This window comes from Elephantulus edwardii, unplaced genomic scaffold (genome assembly GCF_000299155.1).
Source record: "Elephantulus edwardii isolate Elephantulus edwardi_28Jun2011 unplaced genomic scaffold, EleEdw1.0 scaffold00320, whole genome shotgun sequence".
Lineage (NCBI taxonomy): Eukaryota > Metazoa > Chordata > Mammalia > Macroscelidea > Macroscelididae > Elephantulus > Elephantulus edwardii.
In genome coordinates, this window is record NW_006400070.1 from 632,230 (window position 1) to 641,933 (window position 9,704).

The following is a 9,704-nucleotide window of genomic DNA, read 5'->3' on the forward strand; positions in this document are numbered from 1 at the left end:
CTAGGACATTTAACTGTCCATATTACAGAGATAAATTATATGGTGGCCTAATTTAATAAACCTCAGTCAGAAAGAAGGAAAGCCTCCTCTGAAATCTCCCCAGAAATGGCTTTATTCCAAGTGTCATTTGATAAATGGCCAAACAACTAAAGCATACAATTTTTCTCACACAATAGGCACAGACCTTTCTTGCCTGTCACTCCTATATCATAAATTTGTTCTGAGAACAATCAAACAACAAGTAAGTTACATATACGTGAGGGGGAAACTCAAACTAGTAAGTCTTTTCAGAAAGAAACCCAAAGCTAAATCATCTACTTATAAATTATGGTATAAACTTCTGTGTTTAACTCAAAAGCAAATACACTTTTTATGAGGTCTTTGTACAGAGGGGTCAGTGTATGGTATTTCTTCAGAACAGTTTATGGTTGGCCAGCTCTGATAACAAATGTTAGAGAATTAGCACCAAAACTATCACTAGAGAGCTCTGGTAGCTTAGAGGTAAGGAGCTATGCAACTAACCACAAGGCATACAGTTCAAATCCACCAACAGCTCCACAGGAGAAAAACAGGAAATCTCCTCCCATGCAATTTACTGCTGCTGAGAACCCTTTGGAGGGTGAGCTATGAGTTCTGACTTGATGATAAATCCTAACAAGAACAGATCTCTATCACTACTCACCCTCATATTCAAGCCATCTTTTAGAAGTTTTAATTCACTAATGCTTTACTGCCTTTCATCTCTCAAAATGAGTAGTTATAAAACATTCATTACCTCTGAAAAGAAATTGTATTTACCATATAATAAAATGAGATGACTCACCTCAGAACTTAATAGTGAGTTATTTGTCTGGGAAAATTTAAGGTACCACCACCACCCCAGTTGGGGCACACATTTTTTATGGCCTTAAATGATAAAAAGAATGCATGTTTCTCTCAAGTTTTAAGAACTACTAATTGTGCCATCAATACACATACAGAAGGAGCTCTGGTGGCACAGGGCATAACGTGTCAAGCTACTAACCAAAAGATCAGTGGTTTGACTCCCATCAGCCACTTGGACTACAGTTCTTTCAAACTAAAAATACTATAACTAGGGCATGATTTTAGCTACTCATTTATATTGTTTTCTTTCACTATAATATCAGTGTTTCCCTAAATAAAAAAAAAAAACACCTGAAATTAGAACACAATTTAACTAGAACATGAAAAGCTGAAGTTCTCTTTCTTCCTACTTTTAAAAATGTGAAGTTATATGGCAGAAACATTCAGCAACATCTATCACTAAAGGCAATGTCAAAACTGACAGTCTCAACTTAAAATTTTCACCTTGCCAAATTAGTTACATGTAGATACTACACAATACTGTGGGCATTCAAAAAGAATTCAGGAGGCTCATGGTGGCGGAAGCTTCGCATGGTAAGGTGATGATTGAGCAAGCCTGGTGAGCGTGCACCAAGTTCTGTCCCGGCCTCCATGTGTCTCCTCTCTGCACTCCTGAAGCTTTGCGGGTGCTGCTCCCTTCCTGGCCGGGGACAATGGTGAAAAGGCTGTGCTGATTCTGCATACTCGTCCCATTTGGCAGCTCAGGCACAGAGAGGTACAGACTTGCTTGGGTCAGTGTGCCGGTAAAGTGGGAAATGCTAGACTGTTAGCTCCATGAGGGCAGGGCTGTGTTTGCTCTCTAATGTGTCCCAAGTATCTGGAATAATATCAGTAAAAAACTGTTGACTTAAAAAAAATGCAAGAAATGAATATACACAGGCATTATGAAAAGGTTTCCAAGTGACTTAAATAATAAATGCCATTTCCTTATTTGTATGTGTGCACAAGTAGAGTGGTAACTGTTCAGATGTATACATCCCTGTAAAATTAAGCATAAATCAACGTGTTAACAAGCATCTTACTGTTTAAATTATAAATTCAGGGGAAAATTAACAAAACAAAAAAAATTCTTATTCACTTAATCTACCAACGCTTACCTTACCTACTTTGCTTATCTGGTTTAGAAACGGAATTTATTTTATCTTCTCTAACTTTCCCAGGATTCCTTATTCTTCTTCTAAAATTTAAGTAATTTTCTCTTTCATACGTATCTTTTATTTATTTGTTCAATGTGGTTTTTTAGGGGGAAAATAGTAATAAATAGCAACAGCTGTTCGAGCAGCGGTAAAGGTAATCCCCAAGGCCTCGACTTTACAGCGCCCGGGTCCTTGACAGCATTAACCAGTAATCGTGACGGCGAAACACGCTAGCATTATTTCAGTCAACTGGGAAGAGCCATGTATTGAGGTGCAACGATTCTGCCAGCTCAAAACTATAAATATTAACTAACTTTGGTTACTCCCCAAACCCAGTTTGTTTGACAGTTTAGATGCTGCGGGAGCCGGAGCCGGAGTTTTGCCTAACTCCTCATGCAACTGACGTTTGTAGATCTGTCAAACGGGCATAATTACACAGTCCCGGGAAAAGTCCCGGGACCTGGCCCAGAGAAGGTGCTCAAAACCGGCCGAATTCTTCCTCTGATCAAGGTTTCTAACACATCTCCAGGGTCCTCCGCGCGAGCCGAGCATCCCGTGGAGTCCTGTCGAGGGCCCTTCCCGTCAGAGAAAGGCAGCTCCACTCCGGGACCAGAAGAGTCAGTGGGACAAGAAGAAGAGTGGGTGCAGGACCCAATGCCGGCTTCTCCATCATCGAGCACCCTCGACTCCCCGCCCAACGCACTCGGCACAACGGCCAGCCTGTATACAGTAAAAGGGACTCAGCTGCTTTCTCAGGCCCGAAGACCTGGCCCCTAGACTCACCGTGAAGGGAGGGGAGACCAAGAAACTGCACAGGATGAAAATGGAGATCCGCAGCCTCCAGGCCTGCACGCCTCTGCCTACCAGCCTTCAGGTGCCCAAGGAGGCGAGGCCTCGGGGAGGCTCATGACGCAGGCGCAGTCTCCCTGCATCCTTCAATCCCTCAGCATCAGCCAATGGAAAAGAGTGGTTCGAAAGTAAACGGCCGGAAAAAAAAAAAAAAAAGAACGTAAACGGCCGGTAACGCCGGATCAGCGGGGTTGTGGCCAAGAGGGAGGTGTTGGAGGCCACGCCCCGCTATCAACGCCTGCGCACTAGTAGGACGCTCAGCCTCTGAATGAGAGCCTGCGGGACTGCGCAAGCGCAGGCTGGCAGTCTGGAGTCTAGTGGGTTGGAGGCGGGGCTGGTTGGGGAAGCGGCACCTGCTTGACGCAGAGCAGGTGGCCTAAACCTTCTGAGACAGAGATTCTTGGGACTCTTTATGTTGAGTTAACGGCAACGTTCTGATTCTATAGCGCAAGGTCTTCCATTGTTGGTTCACCGATTCTCTGCCACGAGACGTTGCCACTGGCCCTCAGGGTACGCGTTCACAACTCCAGCCTGCCCGCGGCCTCTTGCTTGCTGGCCTGGCACTTCCAAATAGCTTTTGGGTATGAGTTCTGAGGACTGGGACCAGCCAGGATGCTGACTTGGGTTTAGAGTCCTCTTTGTTATTAGGTGTCATCAAGTTGGCTACGACTCATAGCAACTCTGAACAACAAGAGGAGCCTTGCCATGTCCTGTGCCAACCTCACAGTCTCTGACCTACTCAAGCTGATTTTAACAGTCACTATGTCAGCCATCTTGACCTTCCACCTTTCCACAAATGTCTTCATAAGTCTAAAGGACTAATGATGAAAGTGTGGATTCAGAAATATCCAGATAAGCCCACTGTATATATGCATTGCAACTCGTTTTCTATTTAAACTTTGAAATCATCCTTGTAGATAGTGTCTCAACAAGGTAAAAAAAACCTTAGCTTGTTGGCAAGATCCAATGTGATTCTTTTTATAGCGTTGTTGTCAGGTTCCATCAAGTCAACTCATTGTGACCTTCTGAAAAGATGTGAACCTTGCCTTATCCTGCACCATCCTTACCATCTCTGATATGCACGAGCCCATTAATAGGCCCTGTGTTAATCCATCTTATTGGAGGTATTTACAGCAGTCCAATAGGGCTTACAGTGACCATATAAAAAGCAGATCTGAACTCCATTCTATCCTGTACCATCCCGTTATCTCTGACATTCTTGAGCCCATTGTAGCAGTCATTGTATCAATCCATCTAATTGAAGGTCTTCCTTTCTATCTCTGACCTTCCACCTTTCTAAGCAAAATGTCTCTGTAGAGCACTTCAAGAAATAGCTCCACCCAACAATATAACCAAAGTGTTTGAAACAAAACCTCCTTGCATCCTTGTCTCTAAGGAGCATTGTGGCTGTACTTTCTCCAAGCTGTTATTTTGTCAGTCCACAGAATATTCAGTACTCTTCTCCAACAACACAATTCAAAGGCATCAAATCTTCTGTCATCCTTATTCATTGTCCAGCTCACATACACATAAGAAGTGACTGAATATACCATGGCTTGAATCAGACACACCTTGGTCTCTTCAAACTGACATCATTGCTCTTCTATAGGTCCTTGAAAGCAGATTTCTCAATGGAATTCATCTTTTGATTTTTTGACTGCTAGTTCCAAAAGCGTTGATTGTGAACCCGAACAAGATGACAATTCAATCTTTCTCCATCTCTCATGATACTGCCTATCGGCCTAGTGATTTCTAGAAAATTATTCCCTTTAAAAATAATGGTAACAGGAGCCGAGTGCAGAGCAAACTGTGCCGAACAGATGGAATTTGAGTAAGAAATATTATTAAAATAATTCGTTTGAGAGCCTTGGCAGGGAGCAGCGAGTCGTGGTGGGACCCACCTACCAGGATCAAGTGGTATCTGAGTGAGGTCCTTGGGCAAGGCTCACTGCTGATTGCTGGACCAATTGTGGGACCCCTTCACCTTAAGCAGGAGGGAGTGAGACAGCTGGAGCTCTACTAGGGTGGCAGACCCAATTCTTGAGGGGAAAACAAAGGCTTCCTGGTTTTCCATTCTCCACCCACCACCCTGTACACACCCCATGTCCCTCCCCCGTGTGGTTCTCTGTGTGTGCCCCCCACACTCCCCTGCATTCATCAGGGCATGCACCCATCCTATATGCATCTGCACACCTACCTGCCCAACCTTCTTCTAGAGGAGTGACATCAAATTAAGAACCAGCTATCACCACAAGCAAAAAAAGCTCTACCACAGCAATGTCACAAAAGACGCAAACTACCTCACCTCCTACAGAAGCCCAAAGCAAGATGTTAACCTCCCCCCAAAACAAAAATGACATAGTGTCAATAAATTTCCTGAAGCCAGAAAGTCTGGTGGAACTTTCTGACACAGAATTTAAAAGAATAATGATTGAATATTTTCAGTGGGTGAAAGACAACACTTGAATAATTGCAGAACAGTGAAAACAAAAACCAGGAGGAGTTTAAAAAAATAATCCAAAACAATGCACATAAAACAAATGAGGTATTAGAGGCACTGGAAAAAATAAGAAACCATGATGTAAAACATGAGGTCCAATGTTTCAGATGCTGTCAGAATGATGGAGGGACACATGAACAGAGTTGAAGAGATGGAACAAGTGAAATAGAATATAGAATTGTCACCACTGATCTGCTAGAGTAAAAAGCAGAATCAAAAAGGAAGGAAAAAGAAAACGTAAGAATAATGTAGACCACTATTAAGAGAAATAACATGTGCATCATCAAAATCCCAGAACAGGAAAAAGCAAGTTAAGGCACTGAAAAAGTTATGGAAGAATTACTAGAAGAAAACATCCCAGACATTATGAAGAATGAGAGAATATATATTCAAGAAGCTGAGCTAACACCATATAGAATAGACCCCAAAATAAAAACACCAAGGCATATCATAGTTACATTTGCCAGAACCAAAGATAAGAAGAGAATTCTGAAAGCATCAAGGGAGAAAGTTACTCATTACCTGTAACAGAGAGTAGATAAGATTAAGTACCAAATTCTCAGCAGAAACCATGAGAGCAAGAAGACAGTGGAGTGATATATATTGAACACTCAAAAAACACAACTGTCAACCAAGAATATTGTACCCAGCAAAATTTCCTACCTGTACCTCCCCCAGAATTCAACATCCCTCCTAAAGCAGGCCTTACTTGTTATTGTGCCTGTGGAGTGTGAACCAACTCACAGCTGACTTTTCAGTTGGTTTTCAGAGACTGTAAGTTGTATGGAAGGAGATTGCTCATGGTTTTCCCGTGGAATAGCTGCAGTATTTGAACTGTGTGCCTTTGGGTTGGCACCACCAGAGCTTCCAAAGTGGCTGTAAAGGGGGGGAAAAATAAAGTCTCTAAGGAGCTCTGGTGTCTTAGTGGTAAGGAATTACACCGTCAACACAAAGGTACACAGTTTGGATCCACTAGCTGCTCTAGGGAAAATAGCAATTTTCTCATGCAATTTTCTGCCTCTGAAAAATCCATTAGAGGGTCAGCTATGGCTTAGTTCCAGCTTGATAGTCTACAACAATACAGCTAAAAGGAATCCTGGTGGTATAGTTGGCTACATGTTGGGCTACTAACGAAGAGATTATTGTTAAATGCTATTGAGTCAAGTATGAATCATAGTGACCCTGAGGAAAAACAGATCTAAGGCCCTGTCCTCTCCTGTATCATCCTCATCATCTCTGACATACTTGAGCCCATTGCTGTTGTCACTTAATCAATCCATCCCATTGACCGTCTTCCTCTCTTTCACTGTTACTCCACCTTTCTAAGCATGACATCCCTTACCAAGGAATAACCCCTCCTAATAACATGCCCAAAGTGTGAGAGACAAAATTTCACCATCTTTGCCTCCAAGGAGCACTCTGGTTGCTCTTTCTCAAAAAAATGGACAGTTCAAATCCTCCAATCACCAGAGAAAGATGGGCCGTCAGCTCTCATCAAGATTTACAGCCTTAGAAAAGTGACGGAGGGTCACAATGAGTTGGAACCTAGTAAATGAGGGTTCCTACTAATTGAAGGAACCTACTCAATGTGGGTTTGGCTTGGTTTTATGTAGTTGATAGATTTTCATTCAAATTGATAGTTACACTGTGTTGAAGACAAAGTCACAGTCTCAAACACCTGTCAATGAACAATTGCAGATCTATTACTCATAACAAAAAGATGTTTGTTAGAGTGGACAATGCTGGCAGAGTTGGGCCCCAGATGGCTTCAGTAGCCCACTAGAGCTCCCTACACACAACCATTGCCTCTTTCCCTTTCTGCCAGCCTCTTTCTGTCGCCTTCTGCTCAGAGTGAAACAATCTCTTCACTTTCCCACAGAAAGCAGTTTAGCTATTTCTTGTTATAAAAACTGTTGACATCTATATGTCCAGCATCAATTGTTTTGTCATCATTAATGGTTCCCTCTGATAGAAATTCTGTCATCAGCTGAAAATATACTAGAGGGTCTTTTGTTTATTTTTTTAAAATTCACATTAAATTTTTAATTTTCCCAAACCCAGAAAGTGTGTACAAAAAAAGGTAATATTTGCTACTTCAATGATACCAGAGTTACCTCTTAATTGAAATGTAAATATTTTTCCTTTTTTATTTTGTCTGAAATCCATATAGTAGCCAGTAGGATTGCCACGCATGTACCAAGAGATTAGCATACTTTCCAAAATGTCAGCATCTTCAAGAGAATCTGGACATACAGGAAGGGGAATTATGGGTGGTCGAGAAGGAAGTGGAGGTAACCAGCATGATAAGAAGGAGGGAGTAGTAACAGTGGTGGTGGGCCATTGGATTTTAGGCCTGGCTTTCCTGGTCCTGGCACTGGGGGTGGTGACAGCAGTGGTAGTAGGCCATTGAATTGTAGGCCTGGCTTTCTTGGTCCTGGTTCTGACTTTGTTGATGGGGGTAGGCGTGGAGGTAGAAAAGAGCTACACAGAGCAGCTTTATTTATACTAAGGTTACTTGATTTCTTTCCAGAAGACCTGGAGGAGTTCTGTCAGCTGTTAAAATTTGACTTTTATCTTCATTCTCTTTAGCATTCTCCTGAACACTGTGGTCTAAAATATTAGCTCCTCCAAACATTGGGAAAAGTAGATCAGTCATATTTGTTCCTCTTTATTTCCATATACAGTATGAACCACAATACAGATTTCTCTCTTAAAATCAGTTGACTCTGGCCCCAGCTTCTTCCTCCTACTAGAATCTGGCTCAAGTCGGAGGTGCACAGAGCAGAAGATGACACAGACCCGGGACCTGGAGCAGCTCGGAGGTATAATAGCTCTTCAAACCTGCAATAAAAACCAGCCTCCAACAAAACTACATTGGAAAAAAATGGGAAAGGAACAGAATGGGAAGAGTAAAAAAGTTGAAGAGTCAGAACCTGAAGAATTTATGGTAGAAAAAGTGCTAGACTGACATGTAGTGAATGGTGGAGTGTTTGCTCAAGTGGAAGTGATTTACAGATGCTGACAATATTTGGGAAACTGAATAAAATCTAGATTGCCCAGACTGATTGAAGCATATCTTAATTCTCAAAAATCTGGTAAAAAAAAAAACAAACGATGGCACAAAAATAAAATAATTATCTGATGGTGAATCTGATGATAGCTAATCAAAGAAGAAAAGAGATGTCATTGACCAGCCAGGATACTTTGCCAGAGGTCTTAATCCTGAACAAATAATTGGTGCTACAGACATCAGTGGAGAATTCATGTTTCTCATGAATTGGAAAGATTCCAATGAGGGTGACTTGGTGCTGAAAAAAGAAGCAAACATTAAATTTCCTCACAGTAATTTCATTTTAGGAAGAGAGACTAACTGGGCATTCTCATCCAGAAGATGAAGCTCAATAATGACATTGCCTTATTTATTTATTTATTTATACATATAAAATCTGGGTCTTGGTTTTTGATTTATAGTGAAAAATAACTATATTCTAATGGAAATCAAGTTTGGTATGTTTGTTTTGAAATAGTATTGGGGAGTTATTTGGGACTTTTTTGGTCGTTTTTTTTTTGGTTTTTTGAGCACTGGTTACTTTCTTTTTCTTTTCTTTTCTTTTTTTTTTAATGCGTGTACCGTCAAATTGGATCTGACTGGTACAGGAGGTGACTATTCTCCTTCTTCAGCAGAGCATCTGGTGGATTTGAACCGTGCAGTTCTGGGATTGCAGTGCAGTTTCCTGCCACTAGGCCACCAGAGCTTGCCGAGCACTGGTTACTTTCTACAAAAAAAAAAGTTTTAGTTGCTTCACTTGTCAGGAAAAAAAAAATCAGTTGACTCAATGTTTGTTGTTGTTGTTCTTCTTCTTGTTGTTATGTGCTGTCGAGTCGCTTGTGACTCATAGCGACCCTATGTACAACAGCCCTAAACTTCGCTCTGTCCTGTGCCAATCGCACCATCTCCGATACACCCATTCCAATTACCCCAGTCACTGAATCAGCCCACCTCATAGAGGGCCTTCCCCTCCTGTGCTGTCCCTCGACCCTATGAAGCATGATGTCCCTCTCCAAGGACCAGTTCCTCCTTACAACATGTCCAAAGTATGTTAGACGGAGCCTCAGAATCCTTGCGTCCAAGGACCGGCCCGATCTGACCCTTTCCAGGATGAATCTATTTGTTTTCCTCAATATGCTTCTCCAGCACCACATCTCAAAGGCATCAATTCTCCTTCTATCCTCCTTAGTCATTGTCCAACTCTTTGATGCATAACACGTGATTGCAAAGACCATGGCCTGTATCAGACACACCTTAATCTCCAGAGGGACACCATTGCTCTTCA

General features: G+C 42.0%; 1 pseudogene; it reads left to right on the forward strand.

The window, feature by feature from the left end:
* Positions 1–8,254: 8,254 nt before the first annotated feature.
* LOC102847578 lies at positions 8,255–8,775 on the forward strand (annotated as a pseudogene).
* The last annotated feature ends 929 nt before the right edge of the window (positions 8,776–9,704 follow it).